General features: G+C 36.7%; 1 protein-coding gene and 1 non-coding gene across 3 annotated transcripts in view; both read left to right on the forward strand.

Moving 5' to 3' along the window:
* The window catches only part of PRR16 (proline rich 16), a 142,463-nt gene that overhangs the window by 35,427 nt on the left and 89,634 nt on the right, over positions 1 to 17,402 (forward strand). The window lies entirely within an intron of this gene.
* Positions 14,591 to 14,662, forward strand: TRNAE-CUC. Its single transcript has one exon. It is a non-coding gene; the product is annotated as a tRNA-Glu (tRNA).

The raw sequence follows: 17,402 nt of genomic DNA on the forward strand, positions 1-17,402 counted from the left end.
TGGGGGCTTTCTCTGTGGAATTTCTGACTTGAAAGTCAAAGAGCAGACAGACCTTGCACAATATATGTCCAGGTAGGTTTTCAGGTCGCCTGAATTGCATCCTCTATTCTCAATGCCACTGGAAGCATGATAGTTTTGCATCTTCGTAGTGTAAGTGGTTTTGGCAGGAATACTCCAGACATTACAAAACATTCACAGAAGTAGGCTCTGCTCTGCATTTAGTTAGCTCCCTGGGCCAGCCAGGGCACTTCTGAGAGAGTTTACCAAAGCTGCTACTCTTCACAAAGCTTGTGATTTGCCTGAAAGTCCGAGTTTTCTGCTCAGCAACAACTAGCATACTGTTTTACCATTCACTGAGTGCTGTTTTAGGTGGTGTAGTTTGTTGGATTTTTTCAGATTCTTTTAGTAAATGAAGTAGAATAATATGATCTGTAATCTTTGTAATTGTCACTGATTCCTTAGTTTATATGCTATAGAGTATGTGTGAGCAAGATAGTGGTGAAGGAAAATGTTTACAGATATACACATCTATTTCTCTTCCAGAAGTATGACTAGAGGTAGGTTAGCAGATACAAACTGAAGGACTTCTGTCTGTGCTACAAATGTGTGTTTTACTATTTAATCTCTTTGCAGAGTATTGCAGATGTTCAGTGCTTGATTTAGAAGGTTAGAGATGAAAAGGATGGCAGCTGTAATTAAAAAGGATTTATTTTATGAACACAGTTTTTGTTTCTTCATTCCTTCCCTTGACCTTATGTCAGGGATGCTGAATACCTTCAATTTCCTCTTAAGTAAAATGGATTCATCTTCCAGATGCTCAGTATTTCTCAAACTTACTGTGATTTCCCTTCTTTTTTTTTTTTTTAAATCATGTATGATGGTGGTTGAGATAGAAATGTTAATAGTAATTTTGGAGAAGAAACTACTTCTTTTTAGGCTAATAAGCATTTTAGAGAAAGTGCCCTGGCCTGTTTGACCAAAGATATTGAGTTAAAACAAGGTGTTTTAATGCCTGAATGCCTGGCTTTGTTCTGTTTTTTTTTTTAAGGTTTGGGAAATTTGACATGACTTTCAGTAAATTGCCTTTACATCATTGTCATTTTCGTCTTATTTAATAAAACCTGTTTATTCTTAAAATAAACAAAGTAAACTCGCTTATCTCACTTCAGAGAATCATCTTTTCTTTAATTAGACTTCAAAAAGCATAAAACTGTGGAACCTATATAAAATAATCTTTAACTCGTTCCCTTTGCTATTCTCTTCTTTGACCATGAAAAATAAAAAGACTTATATACCTTAATCTTTTAAGTTTGCAGGACTTCACCTGTGCAGTGAACACCTAAACTCTTCAATTATGAGTCAATATAATCTAAATTTCACAGATATTTAGAATTCAGAAGTGTTCTGAAGTCTGCATAGTCTGTGAGCAAGTCCTTATTTTTATAGATTTCATGCTAGAGGGAAGAACTGAGGGGCTCCATTGGTCCCAAAAGCTGTTCGTGGGCTTGGATGAGGAGAGCAGCTTAATGTAAGGACTAATTTCTCGTTTGCCTGGTGGCTGGATGATGAAGAAGCATCTCAAAACAGGAGTTTCCTAAATGGAAAAGGCATTTTTAATCCCTGACTGTGCTGGCTTGACTGTAGTGGTCTGTTAGGCAAGTGCCCACCAAGCAGTTCTATGACTCCCGTGGGAATAATCTTAACTGTGTTATTGCAGAGGCATTATCAAGATTGCTGAGGTTAGTTTTGGTCAGTGACAGGTCTGTCTTGAAGCTGGCTGGAACTGCCTGTTTCAAATATGGGGGACACTTCTGGTGTCTTCTCACAGAAGCCCCTTTTGCAGCCACCTTGTTACCAAAACCATACATGTTAACCAATACACTTACAAAATGCATCACAAAAGGAAAGAAGGTTCCTTTTTGGTAGCAAGCTAGTTGTTATAGAGGTTCCTTTACACTGTGACTCAGTAGGGAAATAAACAGAATCAGAGAATCATAGAACATACCGAGTTGGAAGAGACCCATAAGGATCATTGAGTTCAACTCTGACATTTTGATTTATGGAAGAGCAAAATTCTGGTTTTGAAAATGCTATTATACATGGCAATTAGATACTAAAATTTTCAATTATCATTATTTGTACCTTATTTTAAAAGCTTGTTCTAAAAGACTATTTCATTAAAAATGCCCCACAATTTCAATTTTCTGTCTTGTAAATGAAATAAATGTGGTGAAATTTGGTAGATTTTTATTATTTGGCAAGCAAGATACTAGGGCTGGCCAACCTAGGAATTTATTAAATCATTATGTATAACAGTTTCAGCACTGAGAAATTAACTTTTGGTGGAGAAAAAGTCTTCTGCATATTAGTAAACTGTCAGCATATATGTTAATGCAGTTTTAAAGCCATGACAATACATGTGAATTCTAATACAGAAGAGGCAGCTTCCTTCCACAGTTTGTGCATGGACTGGATCTGCTGTATGTTAGTGTGAATTGTCTGGGTATGTGTAAGAATGGTCAGTGTCATATAAAGTATTTTTTGGGGAAACCCTGGGACTTGTTTGTGGTGACAGTGTCATTCATTCTGCATGACCTGTTGCAAGCAGTGCAGTATCTCCCCTTCCGTTTTTCTGCATTTCAGGAGAAGGCAGAAGAGAGAAGGTTAAAATTTGAACTGCAGATTATTAACAAATATTTTTAGCGAGTGACAGGGCTTACTTTGGTTTTTTTTTGTTTGTTTTTTTTTTGTTTTGTTTTGTTTTGTTTTTTTTTTTGTTTGTTTGGTTTTTTGTTTTGTTTTGTTTTGTTTTGTTTTTGTTTTTGTTTTTGTTTTTTGGTATATCACCATTAGGGTGGTAACCCTACTCCACTGCTCAGCCTTAGTGGGGCTCCATCTGGAGTGCTGTGTCCAGTTCTGGGCTCCTCAGCACAAGGGAGACCCAGAGCAGGTCCAGTGAAGGGGGCAACAAAGATGATTAAGGGTCTGGGGCATCTCTCCTATGAGGAAAGGTTGAGGGACCTGGGCCTGTTCTGACCTGAGAAGAAACAGCTGAGAGGGGACCTCAGTAAGTATCTGAAGGGAGGATATTCAGAGAATGGATCCAAACTCTTAGTGATTTTGAGCGCTGACAGGCAGGAGCTGATGCACAGGGAGTTCCACCTGAATATGAGGAAGAACTTCTTTGCTGTTTGAGTGACCATGCACTGGAATAGATTTCCCAGAGAAGCTGTGGAATCCCCCTCACTAGAGGAATTCAAGAACTGTCTGGAATCAATCCTGTGCCATGTGCTCTAGGATGACCCAACATGTGCAGAGAATTTGGACCATATGACCCATGTGGTCCTTTCCAACCTGACTGATTCTGTGATTTGCAAAATATTTTCAGTTCTTGGGGTTTGTTTGATACCCATAATGCAGATCCAATTTTGCAGCTAGATTCAGTACTTACTACTCATCTTGCTCAGCAGATGTATTTGTGAATTAATTTCATTACTATTTCTTACTCTTTGTATCTTGGCATGTAATATTCTTTAAAAAAATGTCTCTAAAAAAATCAGTATTTGTGTGAAAAAATGAAGTATTGAGCCTTTTTGGTGAAGTATTCAGTCCCATTTGTTTTTTATAGGGCAAGACAGTGGGAAGCTTGGCAAACAAGCATAACTTAATTTGCTTTCAAAGATGTGAATGCCTCTTGAAGTGAAAAGATCCACTCTGTTGCAAATCTAAAATTAGATTATGTATAATGTATTCAAATCTGACAAAACAGAATGGCTCCATGATGAGTGTCATTTTGTTGATATGAAAATTATTTTAAAATCCTTTTTATGTGGGCTTTTTTATTTAAGTTTAAGCTCAGGTTGAATACCTCAGACAGTGTAGCTCTGTTCTCTGATGGATTTATATAATTTTTATCTTAAAATAAAATAAAAAGGAAGGGAAGTGAGGACGTTATTCCAATATGTGCAAACTGCTGAATTCTTGACACAGCTTCCACAGCTTTAACCCATGAAGATTTTCTAACTCTGCAATGAATGACAGAAATTAGAGGCAGCCGAGCTTTCTGCCTGACCAGGCATTTCTGCAATGAGTCTGCTCCTTGTCAGACCACTTGGAAAATTTTTACTTGTATTTTATTTTTACCTTTATTTTTGTCTTTATTTCAGGTTGTTTCATGTGGCTTGGAAAAGCTCAGTCTCTTAGGCCATGTTAACCGCAATACAGGTGCCACAGGAACAGACTCAAACCAAGTCCAGGCCAAAGCAGGCATAGTTATGGGACGCTGCACCACTTAGCACATCTTGTTGGCTTGCTTCTGAGTCTTCTGGGAATTTTCCAAACAAAATATAGCAGATCTGTGACACTGCAGATTTAAGTAAAATATTGCTGTCTTTGGTACAAGATAACCATATCTTCATTCTCTCTATTGCAGTACAGCATAGTTTACTGAGGCTGAAAGCACTCCTCCCACTATTTTAGGTAGAAATTGAGAAAATGATGCATCTAGTGGGAGTGCCCCCTAATTCAGACATGGTTATTCAGATCTGATGCTTAGTCCAGGCTTACTGTTAATGGCAAAAGAAATTTAAATACAAACATGTCATGTGGGCAATTCCACACCTGCTAATGATCTTGTTTATAATCTCTTTTCCTTTAACCCTCACCTCACTTCTCAAATGCAAATTTAAACTAAGATAGTTTGTTTTCCCCAAGATGGTTCCCTTTATACCTTTTTTTTTGGTATGGTAAGGCAGATATCTGAATGGATTACCCATGCCACAGCTTGAACATGAGATTGATTGAGGGACAGAAAGTGGGTCATGTCAGTCTAGCCTGAAAAATATAGTAAGGATTTAGATGACCTGCTTTACCCAGTGTTTCAATTGTGATTTACTAAAAAAATTCTTAAAATAGATACTACTTAATTTTAACTTTGCTCTAAACAATACGTTTGCCAAGACAAGTATCAATGTAGATGGATATTAATATGTCCCCTCCTCCCCTGTTTATTAAAGAAGTGAATCAGGTATCACATCTTAGAGTAATTCTATTAATTTAATGGCTTGTATTCAATGTATGTATTAAAAGGTGGACTTTGAGTGGGAAAAAAAAGTTCCCGTCCACTTGCAAATATGTGTGTTTGTATCTGGGGCATCTGTGGTGGCATACATGGTAGTACAGCAGCTACACAATCTAGCATGGCAGATAGATTTACAGCTGTAGGTTGCAGAGAAAACAGTCCTAATTTTTGTATTACAGTTCCTAAATTCTATCATTAATTGCTTTTCCATATTTAATCTGAATACAGTAAAGTATGGATTGTAATTATTACTGGAAAATAATCATAAACCAAGCCTAGGTGAACAAAATATAGTGTGTATGGAATATATAGTTAGTATAATTACTCCATATATGTAGACACGATATTAACTTATAAATCAATTAGTACAGTTCTACAAGACTTTGTCTCAGAGACTTTATTTAAAAACACTCCAACTTGATAAATTAAATAAAGGCTGTGTTATTCATTGATACATTTTAGATTTGTATAAAATTATCTACATAAACCTTTATTTTAATAAAATCTTTATGTCGTGTCGCTTGACCATAGGTCCGTGCATATACATAAGGCACTAAGTCCTACCTGAAGTAATTGTATTTCCATAGATTGTTAGTTTTCTTGATTTGTCAGAAAGGAACTCCTGCAAATAATTTATTAGTATTTATAGTAAGGTATAAAACTAAGTTGACTGTGCACTAAAACCCACCTGGGAAAAGAAGATTATGTTTATATACATTATGGGCTATATACCAGAGTGTGAGGTTCAAAATAATAACACAAAGCAATTATAATAGGAAAAAGATAGTGATGCTGAAGTGTATGAGAATGCATTGCATGACTATAAACCTTCAGCTTCTCAAAGTTGGATTAGTCATAGAATTTCTTTCATGCAAGTTCATGCAAACATCCCAGAAAAATGAATGAAGTGCTTGCTCTGTCACTTGCTTTGCATTTCCTTGGAAAAAAAACAAACAACCAAACAAAAAAACCTGGTTAACAAGGACAGAATTTTTAAAATACTGGTTTTGTTTTAAGTGAAAGGCAGAAGGTCACTGTCAACCTGTCTGGGCTTCACTTGGATATAAAAGAATGTATTTGAAACTCAAATGTTTTGAGAATCAAGAGTACACCAATGCTAATTCCCTTACTTTTTCTGCTCTGAAAGTCTACCATACTATTTTTATTTGATAATAGAGAGTTGTGACCTTTAGAAAACCTGATTTCAAGAAGGATAAAAAGTGGTATTAAAAGTGAAAGGTTTACTGCAAATACTGGAAGAAAGGCATACACTTTGGAAGCTAATGTTTACATAAAACCCCAAAATGTTACACTGGTATTTCTATGATAATTAATTAACGTCATGCCGGGGGAATCATAATTCGAATGACTTGTATGTTTCCTTTCTAACTACTGAATTCTGCTCTTTTTAATACTTGATGACTTTCATCTAGCCAACAGCCCTTCTGAAGATATTTTTGGTGCAGTACTTGATGAAAATAGATCAATCTTTTTTCTTTTTTTTGTAGAACCCCCCCTTAGATTTGTATGACTTTTTTCCTTTTTCACACCTCTACAAAGACTTTCTATAAATTATCTCAAGTCCAAGTCAATGGCATTGTAAGACTTTTATTTTTTTTTGAAGCATGTTATGACATACTAGATGTGATCTGAAGTAAAACTGATCTGAGGAGAGCAATGGCATAGAGTCAGGTCTTTCTTGACATTGGCCCAATGTTGTATTGCAGAACAGAGTGTAGTGCAGAGATTTCTGAAGCAATGGAAACTCTAGTTAGTTGCAAACCTAATTTGAGTAAAACAAAAGAAACCTTCAGCCTAGACAAATCCCTTCATGTAATCATAAAATTAATTGGATTTTATTTTTTTTAAATTTAAAACAAAGGGATCGTGGTTTCAGAGGTGGCATACTATTTTTAAACTGGAATCATGCTTTGGTGTCACAGTGATAAGTTTTTACTAAGTGAGTAAAACAGAAAAGGTCTGGGTGTTATGGTATACAGCAGAAATCCACTGTTTGCAGGGGTAGTCATTTGTATGGTGGTTCCTCCTATTGCTCAAGGCATGAGAAGATATCAAGGAAACTTCTCCTTGCCAGCACTGAAATGGTAATCAGAAATACAGGACAGCTTCATCAGGAAAGGAAACGGGGGTGTCTGGTGCCAGGAGCTGCTCGCAGCAGAGTCAGCCAGAGGGTCAGACCACACTGCTTGGGGCTTCATCCCACTGGGGCCTGAGACCCTCTGATGATCCACAGCCCCTGGACAGTCTGCGCCAACACTCACGTGTCCTCCCAAGGAAAGGTTTCTGTACAACCAGTCCTAACTTGTCATGTCCCAGTCCTTGACAGTTGTTTGTGTGGCCTACGTTGTTAATGAAAAATATAGTCTGGCAACAATAATGAAAATCCAGTATTTATGTCACCAAAACCAGGCTATTATTAAATGGACCTAATGAATTTAATGTATTCAGCAAGAGCGTTTCTTTGTGCATTAACATCCACTTATATGCATGCATCATTCCCTGTGATGATACTCATTAGTAATAATTGCAGTACTTACAGGGTTACTCTTTCCTGCAATGAAAACATCACAGCTTGATCTAAGCATTAACTACATCTAGCAATAGGAGTAGGATTCTTAGATGTGTTAAGAGTAGGTTTGAAACTAAAAGAAGTGAAAGTGATATGTTAGAAATTATTCATTTGGAACACAGAATCCAGTTTTAGGCTGATTTTCAAAGGGGAAAAAACCAAGACACCTCAGAGGATCAGACAAAATAGAGAAACCTGGTGAAATTTGTTGCATATGAAAGTGGAGATTACAAATAAAGAAAACATCTGTCAGGATTAGGGTGAAACTTTCAAATTGCAAATACTTATAAATGGCTCCTTTTTCTTCTGTTGTATAAAGTAGTGAAATTATTATGGAATAGAATTACTTATCTGTAGTTCTGGTTGGTAACAGCCTCTGCCCCAGTGGATCACTGAGAAGTAGTTTACAGATAGGTATTTTAGTTTCAGTATTTTATTTATTTAATTGATTTATTTGTTTGATCTTCCCATGTGATTAGTTGCTGAATTTTAAAACAAGTAGGTTTATCTGTTTCTATGATCTATGTCATAAATGGAAGACTGTGTGGTATTCTGAAAACTGGAGTAGCTCTAAAGAGGAATTTCCTCTTTTATTTTATATTCTTAAAAACCTGTGTCTGAGAACAGAGTATTAGTACAATCAAGTGTGGCAAGCAATGCACTGCAGAAGGTTACTGTTACAAACATTAAACCTTTCTTGTACATTTTAACAACACTGAGAGCACAACTGAAGGTTTTAACCATTATGCCAGCGTTGATCTATGCAACTCACATCAGCCACTTGCTAGACTTGTCACTTCTGGGCTCTTGCATGTTTTTAAAACCTGTTAAGTCTGTGAAGCCTCTCCCTGCTGCAACTGTGCCCAAGTGTCTCTGTCTCTCCGCAGCAGACCCATCTGGCTGCCTCTGGCTGCAGGGTCCTGGGATACCCTGTGGGCAGGGAGCTCAGAAGAAGCTGGCTGCAAGGTGTCCACAACACTTGAGTACATGTTCTGACTTCTGGTAAACCAGTGGTTCCCTACCAGGAGATAAACTGTCATCTAAAGTAACATGATTCTCTATTAGTGAAGGGATTGTAGTTGTTCCATAGTACAAAAGGGATGCCTTTTGCTGAGATCTTGGATGTTGAGAACTGGTTTTTTCACCTTTTTTATCATGAGAATACTTACAACTTAAATCCCTTTATGTAAAAAAGAAAATGCCTTTTCACTGATGCTGTGAAAATGTGATTGAATTGGAGTAGTTAATGAATTTGACTTCTTACAGAATTTGTTATCTAGTCAAACAGCTAGGCTTAAACAAAAAAACAAATAAAAGAACTGAATAACTGCTCCAAACTTGAGAAATCTGTGGCTTTTACTGGCTGGGGGCATTTTTAGTCTGATAATCTCAATTTTAGTTCTCATTCTAGAAAATGTCAGATAAATAGTGTGAAAATCAGTCATTTGTGCAACTTCTATTCAATTTTCCACCATTGGGAGTATTCAAACTCCGCTTTCTGTAGCTGGAGGTTTTGTTTGTTTGTTTGTTTTTAAAGCAGGAGCTTGTGATTTCTGCTTTGAGTGCTCGGGTTTACATCTGGTTGGTCAGAAAGGTGCAGTACTAGTGTCAGAGAGCTTATTGATAAAAAAAAGATTAGAAGAAGCATGTGGAGTTGCTATAGCAAAGATCTGATAGAGACTGACTTGCCAATTGGCCAAACTAACTTTTTTTTTTCAATTCTGTCTTGGTGTCAAAAGTCGATGAATAAAATATCTTGGTCAACTATGAAGCCCATAACAGCAAGTTAAGAAGTTAATATTTCATAGAGTCATGGAATCATAGAATCATAAAGGTTGGGAAAGACCTCCAAGATCTTGGAGTCCAACCTTTGACAGAATACTGCCATGCCAATTAAACCATAGCACTAAGTGCCCCATCCAGTCATTTTTCGTACATCACCTGCCTGGGAAGCCTGTTCCAATGGTTAAACCATAATTTCTTTGCTTCAAAAGCTATCAATAAAAATGCTAATATATCTTTTGCTCTCCTTGTTGTTCATTTGAATCTTTAACACTTTTTGCTTGTTTTGGTATTTCTTCTGAATATTAAGATCTTTCCTCTGAATATTGAATAATAATATATTTAAATTATTGAGGTGTTTGTTCTGATAGAAGCTGACTACCTTTTCTCTATTTCTAACAGGATGATAATACTCAGTACTTATATTAGATTTTCCATATTCTAAGTTTTGTAGTCATCAATTAAACAAGTAACAGAACACTTGGTGGAGTTGGATTCACAGGATAACTTAAATGAAAGACATAAAAAATTGGAATGTAGTACTGTCAAATTCTAATGTTTTCATTTTAGTTCTGTTGAATAGAGTCTTTGGAGTCATGACTAATTCTCTAGTTTTGATTTAGTTTCTAAGGGTAAAATTTAAATTTTGAATAACGTAGCATGCAAAGGATCTTTCTAAATTTTGGCTGCCATAGCCACCATCTCAAATGACTTTTTTTATTTCTTTTATTAAGATCAAAGTGGCACATTATTCGGAATTTTACTGTAATTCACTTTAAAGTCAAATGTGTATTTTAATATAATTTTCTTTTGTATTTTGTATATAACAGTCACTTATCTCATCTTGTGTTAGCATTTCCAGATATTGTTGCAAATGCAATATTTAAATGTGGATTGGTATGTCTGATCTGCTTGTTATTTGTTCAAAGGCAACGCACAACTGACTTAGATGTTAATAAACTAGTTATAGTATTTCCATGTTCCATTGTTGTATTCAATTCCATGTCAGTATTTCCATAATTTTAAGCTTAATTGCAAAGTTTAAACCAGGAAGTGAAGTGTTATTATTTTTTATATAGCAAAAGATAGCTATAAAAGATAGCTATAGCAAAAAAATTCTTCTTTGTAAACTGGAGAGGGCTGCCCTTGAATAATTTTCAGGTAATTTTCATGTTTGTGACTGTTGTAAGTAAAAAACCCCACCATATTGTGGTTTAAATTATTTAACATGCGTATTTATAACAGAAGTTTCACATGGATCATTTATACTCAGTTTGGAGAGGGACAGTGATGCATAAAATGTGTTCATATTCCAGTATTAGCATTTATGAAAATGTTTCATTTACAGAATACAGCATAATAGGCATTTTGAAGGTCTGATGCTTTTCCTGTGTTGGTAATCCTGATTAAAGTAACATAAGTAGGAATTGACACAAGCTGATGTAGTCTATTATGCCACTAATCCGTGGTTTAAGGGTTCCTAAGATCTTGTGCACATTGGTATGAAGGTACTTAGTTAAACCATCATGCAAGTGGTCTACAGATAGATTTCATTTTGTCAGTTTTTGCTAAGTGTATCCTTTGTGTCCATGGGAGAAAAAGTTTTACAGGATGATTGAAAAAATATTGTCTCTAAGCAAAGACTCTGTAAGTAACCTGAAAAAACCTGCAGATAAATTATCTCTAGGGTATTTTGAAACGTTAAATAGATGTACATGGTCTATTAAGAGGTGTATTTTATTTTTCAAGAAATAAAGCTTTCATATTGATTAATAGACTAACAAAAATAATTGACAAACACCTGTTAAGATTATCTCAAACTGTTGCAGTACTTAAGCACAACAAACCAAAGGGAGGACTTTCTGAAAGTTAATTAAATTTCTGTTAGTATTTGTAATCTCTGTAGCTTTAGAGAAACCGGGTGTTGGAGGTACGTGGTTTAAATATAAGTCATGGCATTTACTTCTATAATTAGGCGGTTCCCCTTTTAACTTAGGTCAATGTATCAACATCTATAAAACTGATTATATGTGCTGTTTGGGAAAAAAAACCCAAGTTCTACCATTGGAACTCATCAATCGATGCTCATTGTTTCTTGCCGATACAAATTTCAAAAGATGTTTAAAGTCTTGATAACACTAAGTGATACTATTAGAGGTAGTTGCTGGGTTGTTTGAAAATGTCAGGTTTGTAATAGCATACCTGGCTTTTTTAAGGTAATGCTGTGACAATTTAAATTTTAGCACTTGAGTTTCTTGGACAGTTTAAAAGAAAAAAAAACAACTCAAATTAGAATCAGATGGATTGATTAAGTTTATGGGGTTATCTTTATCACATACTTCAAATAAAGTTTTGAGATCCTTATAAAACAAGAAACTTCTTCACTGAAATCTGAAGAACATCTGTTACAGGCAACAAAGCCTGAGAACTACTTGGTTATAGCAGACACAAAGATCTAGTAGAAGGTTTTGGCTAAACTTCTGTGATACATTTCCCACTAGTTTGGGAAAGTAGGGAGCTGTTTGATATAAATGATGAGTTGGAGGCAGACATTTTTCTGTGGGAACTTGCTGACAATGGCAGTCAGTTCAGCTACTCCAGCACACGTGGACAGAGGGACAGATCTTCCCAGCTTCAGGGAGGGCTGATTGAAAGTCAGTATAAGTGGTATAAGTGATATATAAGACTATAATACTTGAAGGGAACAATTCCTATTGAGAGGCACCTAAAGGGAACATAGGTGGGTAATGTTATTTTGTATTTATTGAGGACAAATACAGCAGTGGAATGAAATTATCACTCTGATTTCTGAAGAAAGGGCCATTTTCTTTTGAGAGATGACTGACTTTCTTGATAGCATTTACAATTAATGATGTAGATGTTCTAAAAACCTAACCAAACAAAACCTCTGGATTTGTTTTTGCAAGCTTGAATTCCTATAAAATGTGTAAAATTGTTATTTTAGAATGGCTAGAGCATGAAGTACTGTTTTAAAAAAATTACCAAAGTGAGAGTGAGTATTTTGCACTTGTCAGTGAACAAATGGAAGGAACATTTAAAGAAATGTCACCATATTGTGTCTTTGCACCTTTAACTGATTTCCATGAGTTTAATATAGATTTTTTTAATTGCTGCTTTCTCAAAGCAATTCTGGGTTTTAGTACAAGTACGGAAGGCATTAAAGTAAAACCAATCAATTTATTTAGTTCTACCAATCTATTATTCCTGTTCCTAAGGGCCTGCAAAGCCTTTAAAAATCGGGGTTTTTTTAAAGTAATATTGTGGAAATAAGGAGTAACTTTACACATTTTCTAGTTGAAAGTAATTTGGAATTTTAAAAATGATACACTGACATCACAACCAGGCCATATGCTTTCTATATTTAAAGAACTGTATTTCATTTGGGAGACAACTAATAGGAATTCAGCTGCTGTACCAAGGCATTCATTGCAATTAGCTGAGATCATTTCTTCTGAGCTATAGATATATCTATATGGAAGATTAAGTGTTTTTTGGAAAGAAATTAATGTATTTTATTTTACTAATGAATTATGAATGTTGAACTGTGGTTAGCAGTGTAGTCTGATTCTTCAGCTAGTTAGAAACTCAAAGATGGATACATCTTCTAATCTTAACTGAAATATACAGTGATTTGATCTGTTTCATATAATTTTAGAGCTCTTTAAGATCACTCCTATGAAAAATTCAGTTGAAATTATAGTAAATTCCAATGCATTTGTAGAAACACGATCAGATTTTTCTAAGCGACCTAACTAGGAACTGAGGATCTGGTACCAAGTGAAAAACTTAATACGAAATTGGAAAAGAGTATGTGGGAGAAATCTGACAATGTGGTAAGTTCTTATTTTTCCTGCAAGTATAAAATGCAGTTTTCTGTTAAAATGGAGAACTGCCCTATCTAAAGCAGAACAAGGTGTGCTGTATAGCAGCATTGAAAAGATCTTATGAAATTATGGCAGTGCTCACTCACTTCAGGTCTCTTTCCCCATACAGGATGGAAATATGGATAAATTCAACATGGGAGTTGCTGGCCAAACCCAGGCCAGTCCTGCATCCCAACAGAGAATCAGCTGAACTGCAGCTCCATCAGGTGGTCACAGGCAACTGACAAGGGTTTTAGAACTGGGGCAAAATACAGTTCTGTGAACAGACACCAAAACAGAACACCAACAAAGGGCAGTCAGAAATAGTTATGATATGGAGGAGGTGATACTAGTGTAAATCAGAAGTTGGATGAGCAAGTTAGAAATACATTTTGTTGAGGTTTTTTGGTAGTGTGAGTTTTTTTTGTTGTTTTGTTGTGGTTTTTTTCCTGTTTCTTTTATTTTTTTACATTTTTGCTAGAGTATCCTGTTTAGTTTTGATTTTGTCCTTAGAGATGTCACTGGCATGAAAAGTAGCGTGGCCAGCAGGTTGAGGGGGGTGATTCTGCCTCTCTACCCTGCTCTGGTGAAATCCGGTTTGGATTGATGCATCCAGCCCTGGGGTCTCCAGCACAGAAGGGACATTGACCTGCTGCAGCGAGTCAAGAGGTGGGACACCAAGATGATTAGAGGGATGGAGCACCTCTCCCATGAGGAAGGGCTGAGAGAATTGGAATTTTTAAGCCTGGAAAAGACAAGGCTTCAGGGTCACCTAATTGCAGCCTTCCAATACCTGAAGGGATCCTACAAGAAAGATGGAGAGGGACTTGTTAAAGAGCATGTGGTGACAGGAGAAGAGGGAGTGGTTTTAAAATGAAAGAGAGTAGATTTAGATTAGATATTAGAAAGAAATTCTTTACAGTGATGGTGTTGAGACACTGGGACAGGTTCCCCAGAGAAGTTGTGGCTGCCTCATCCCTGGCAGTGTTCAAGTTTGGATGAGGCTCTGAGTAACCTGGACTAGTGAAAGAAGTTGCTGTCCATGGCAGGTGGGTTGAAACTAGATGATCTGTGAGATCCCTTCCAACCCAACCCATTCTGTGATTCTACCAGTGAATGGCTGATATATATTGGTAAATCAAGTCTGTGCTGTAAATTCAGACCATCTGCTTCATGTTTGAAATTCTAACTTTGCAACAAGTGAAACAAAAGTGTTTTCATCATTTGTTTGACGCTATCTATGAAGGCCGGGGCCCCCTGGTGGTCTAGTGGTTAGGATGCGGTGCTCTCACCACCGCGGCCCGGGTTCGATTCCCGGTCAGGGAACTCCTCCAGGCAGATGGAGCTCGTCAGCCCTGTAAGGCCATCCATCTAAGAGAAGGTCACTCTAAACAAACCTACGTCCTGAGGACCTCGCTGCCACTGTCCAAGCTCGCTCGGCCCCGACAGATGAACCTCAGGATTAAAGGGTGGGCTCAGTTCAGCGCACACTGGGTCTCACCTAAAAAATCCACTGCGCAGGCTCAAAGGGTAATGACCTTTCCCAAATCTTCGTTCGCGAAGACTGGCCATGAATCTATGAAGGCCTCTTATGCTTTCCTACCTGTTTTCTCTGAGACACTCACTTTCTCATGGAAACCTTAACTTTCCTTTAAATATTAAAGGAAAGGGAGAATGTCACTGTGAAGGTATTTGCTGGCCTTTCCTAGTTCCAAAAAAGGAACACCTAGGGAAAAAAAAGATGCATATAGTGCATGTATATATATATACCCGGGTTAGTTATCTACATCAGAGACATATTTACTCTTCCTGCTACACCCAGTAATGTATATTGAAACAGCTGAAGGAAGCTTGTCTGGAAAGGAAAGTAAGCTGAGAGGAAAAGCTTCTAGCTAGAGCTCTGAGGGGTTTGTCTCTTTATTTTTAGCATAAGATGGAAAACTACTCTCTGTCACTGTCTCACTTCAACATGATTGAGTAAATTGTCTCTGATCAGTAAAACCCTAAACAACCATGGGCATTCTAGTGGTTTGTATTGAATAAAATTTAAAGATGATCAATTAAAAATGTTCCATCTCTCAAATTAACATAAATAATCAAGATGAGTCAAATTCTATTACACTAAAACTTACAGGGAAAAAATTATTTGTAATTTAGGCTTCTGGTTTTTTGTAGATAGAAAATGCTTATTATTTGGAAGACGGAAGATACTTAATATTTGATTTCTACATTTTAAAAGAAATTGGGAATATCCATTTCAGAGAAGAGAAGGAAGAGAGAGATTAATGTGCACTGATTTGCATTTTTCTCTGTATGCATGATATCATGGTTTGTTTTTATTTTTCCTTGGTGCTTTTGATTAACCTTTTGATAACAGAAACTGGTTCTGTTCAAAGAGAATTAGTATTATCTCTCATTTAACTGAGGATGGAAGGGGAAAAATGGCTTACAGGCTACAGTTTTAAAAGACAGCTCAGTAATTTCGACAATGAATTTGATGCTGGCCATCCATAAACTTCTTAATTTTTCTTGAGAAAATTGTCTGATTGATTTTGTATTTGGTAGTATATCCATCAAAACACATTCCACTGTTTGTGACTTTTGAAGTGAAAATTTAAAATTGTTTTCTCATGGTCCCTCAAAGTGTTCTGCCTATGTCTGCAAGCACTGTGAGCATATCTTTGCAAATGCGGTATAGATGTAATTTCAATGGATAAAGGTACAGCCACTAAATATATCACAGATGTAGAGACCCTCATCTACCATGGATGCTGTCTGAAGTCTTGAAACAATTTATTTGTGCTAATCTGACAGTTCCTGAAGTGTAAGCCTTGGTCTCAGCCTTTGTCAAGTCATATGAAGTAGAGTTGGTGTGTGTGCAAGGAGCTTCAGGACCTCTGTGCTTTGCACTGCTACATGGTGTAGATAGGAAGAAGAAAAAAAGAAGAAACACAGACCTGAGTACCTAAGCTCCTTGTGTGACAATTCAGGAAATATAGGTACATTTAACTAGGGATTGCAGCAACCGGCAGATGGGACGTGGATGAACTGGTCAGGAGAAAATGCTTTTGGTGCTGTGTGGGTTTTAATCTTACCTTCAGATTGCAGGTTGGATGTCCAGCTCTTCCTAGTGTGAGTGCTTTCTTTCATAAACAGCAGAGGCATCACTTTGTTATAGAAAATGTCAGGAAGTGTATGAGAGGTGGTATCTAAAAATAACAGTGATAATTGCTTTCTGCTGGTGGGAGGATTTATTTTGGAACACAGTGAAAAAAGGAAAGAGTCGAAAGGCTGCAGCCAAGGGAAACTGCAGCAGGCTTTAGCCTCCATTTTGGCGTTGTCTCTCGGTTATTGCAGATATTTTCAATGCTGATTGCTTATGTTCATACTTGATGTAAAATTTCTCAGCACAGATACCTGATCAGCCTCTGATGAGATGTTTTTGCCGTTATTTGGTTACCACTCTCCCTCAGCCATGGAGCTGGAAGCCATGGGTTGGTCGGGAAGCAGGTTGCTGTTAGGGACTGAGCAACATTCTGTGCAAAAAACCCAGATGGGGTTGGTTCATCAGAAGTGTTGGGATGGCGGGAAAGTAGATGGAAGATTGGTAGATTGGGAGATACATGTCCTGTTCTAGTTTGCAGGATTACAGAACAAATTATTGAGACTAATCTGCACTACTCCAGTGCTACGAATAGACAAGATTACAGATATCTGCCTAACCCATTGCATCTTTTATGCATTAGTGCCTGAAAGAATAAAACTGGAGAAAGCTTGAGAATTTTGGCTCAAGTGGAGATGTGTGGTAGTAAAATATAGTTTTATATTGAGTTGCATGTCTGTTGATGTTTAGGGATTACGTAAACGGCAAAGCATTTCTTTTTTATTGTTACAGGAAAAGCATCTGTTAGCATCCTTCTTAGTCCTTAGTTTTAGTACCTTTAAGGTGATGCAAATCTGCATATTTATCAATATCAAGCTATGTTTACCAAAACTAGATGTGTTCAAGTTTGAGATATACTTGCTACAGCATTTGCAGTACATACACATATTTGCAAAATGTTAA

The sequence above is a fragment of the Manacus vitellinus genome, unplaced genomic scaffold (genome assembly GCF_001715985.3).
Source record: "Manacus vitellinus isolate BGI_N305 unplaced genomic scaffold, ASM171598v3 scaffold_9_pilon, whole genome shotgun sequence".
In the NCBI taxonomy this organism is placed as follows: domain Eukaryota; kingdom Metazoa; phylum Chordata; class Aves; order Passeriformes; family Pipridae; genus Manacus; species Manacus vitellinus.